Source organism: Palaemon carinicauda, chromosome 3 (assembly GCF_036898095.1).
Source record: "Palaemon carinicauda isolate YSFRI2023 chromosome 3, ASM3689809v2, whole genome shotgun sequence".
Taxonomy (NCBI): Eukaryota; Metazoa; Arthropoda; class Malacostraca; order Decapoda; family Palaemonidae; genus Palaemon; species Palaemon carinicauda.
In genome coordinates, this window is record NC_090727.1 from 200,417,999 (window position 1) to 200,420,498 (window position 2,500).

Sequence of the window (2,500 nt, forward strand, 5' to 3'; positions counted from 1 at the left end):
CAAATGGTATTTTTCCTTTGTTTTTTATAAAGACAGCAGATTTCTTATCTCCAAAGTTGTCTGTTTTTTGCGCAAGTTAGCAAGAAGAAGAGCTTTTAGCACTTGTTGGAGAATTGGTAATGTTACTCCTCTATATAAATATGTTTGTGGTAGCTCAAGCCCCACTGATTACCGCCCAATTTCCATAACTTCCATACTATCTAAAGTTTTTGAACGTCTTCTGGCAAAACGTCTTAATAGGTTTGCTGAAGGTAATCATCTATTCCCTAGTTTGCAATTTGGTTTTCGTAAAGGCCTTGGAGCATGTGATGCCCTTCTTACAACCTCCAATGCCGTACAGAAATCCCTTGATTGTGGTCAGGAAGTTCGTATGATTGGCCTTGATTTTAGTGCTGTCTTTGACCGTGTTAATCATGAGGCCCTTGTTTTCAAACTGAAACAGTTGGGTAGTGGGTGGGTCGTTTCTTAGCATTATTATTGATTTTTTAAGTAATTGATCTCAAAGAGTTGTTGTTGATGGCACCATAGTGAGTATAGCAATGTGATATCCGGTGTTCCAGAGGGTAGTGTTCTTGGCCCATTACTTTTCATACTATGTACACATGACATGTGGTTTGGCCTAGAAAAAAGGCTTGTTGCATATGCAGATGATGCTACTCTCTTTGCATCAATTCCATCCCCTGAATGTAGATCTAGCTGAAATTAGTGCATGGTGCAAATTATGGGGTATGAAGTTGAATCCTAACAAAACTCAAAGTATGATTGTAAGTAGGCCAAGGAAGGTGGCTCCTCAACATCCGGATCTCAGTATTGATAATGTTTCTTTAAATTTGTATGACTTTTTTAAAATTTTAGGTGTGATTTTCGACAGCAAATTTACTTTTGAGAAACACATTAGGTCTGTGTCTTCTTCAATTGCACAAAAAATTGGCTTATTGGGAAAGTCTTTTAAGATTTTAATTCTTTCATTCTACCTTGTTTTGAGTATTGTCCTCCTGTCTGGTGTTCAGCTTCTGATTCTCATCTTAATTTGTTGGAAAGAAATTTACGGTCTATTAAATTTCTTACTCCTGATCTAGATATTAATCTTTGGCACCGTCGTTCAATTAGTTCATTATGCATGTTGCATAAGATTTTTCATAACTCTAACCATCCTTTACATTCAGATCTCCCTGGACAATTCTATCCTGTTCGTAATACTAGGCAGGCAGTTAATTCTAATAACCAGGCCTTCTCCATCATGATGCTCAATACTACACAGTATTCTAGAAGTTTTATTCCAGCTGTTACCAAGTTGTGGAATGATCTTCCTAATCAGATAGTTGAATCAGTAGAACTTCAAAAGTTCAAATTTGGAGCAAATGTTTTTATGTTGACCAGGCTGACATGAGTCTTTTCATAGTTTATATATGACATATCTGTTTTTGACGTTATTAATAGTTTATAGAGGACATATCTGTTTTGACGTTGTTACTGTATTTAGAATGATTTATTGTTAATTTATTCTCATCATTTATTTATTTCCTTATTTCCTTTCCTCACTCGGCTATTTTTCCCTGTTGGAGCCCTTGGGCTTGCAGCGACTTGCTTTTCCAGCTAGGGTTGTAGCTTGGCTAGTAATAATAATAATAATATGTGATCTATTTGATTTTTGTAATTGCCACATGGTGAACTCTATACATATTATTGGATGTACTTACGCTGGAGAAGAGTGCCTCCAATAACTAGATTGTTTGCTGAACAAAAACTCATAAAATTGGCTCCATTTTCATTTGCAACTTCACTAAGACCCTAATCACCCGTCACATTCTCTATACCTTGATTATTCCTTGCAACTTAAGCATTGAGGTCACCTATCACAATTTTCATATCTCTCTCTGAGATCTCATTTATTACACTGTAGTTCTTCATTGTATTAATAATTACTTTCTTCAGGGGAATCATTTGTTGGTGGATAAAAATCTATATTACTTATATTGTACTGCTTTGATTTAAACTTACCAAGTAACAGTCTACTATTTCGAGTTCTCCACTCAGTTAATGTCTTTTTTGATCTTGGTGTCATCATCATTCCTACCCTCTCTCTTCCAACCGCCTATGTTCTTTCTGAATATATATATATATATATATATATATATATATATATATATATATATATATATATATATATATATATATATATACAATATATACAAGGGGTAATCAAAAAGTTCAGTAAATGTGTGAATATTTATTAAATTACGAACATTGACATGTTTTGTCACTAATCTCCTTCAAAGTACTCTCCTTCGGCACATACACACTTACTCCGTCGTGCCTGCCACTTTTGAAAACATTCCTGGAAGTCTTCTTTCTTCAATAACTTTATTTGCTTTGTCGTGTTCGATTTGATGCCTTCAGTGGTGTCAAATCGTTTCCCTTTTATCGTCGATTCAATTTTCGGGAATAGCCAGATGTCGCATGGTGCCAAGTCGGGAGAATACGGTGGATGCGGAACTGC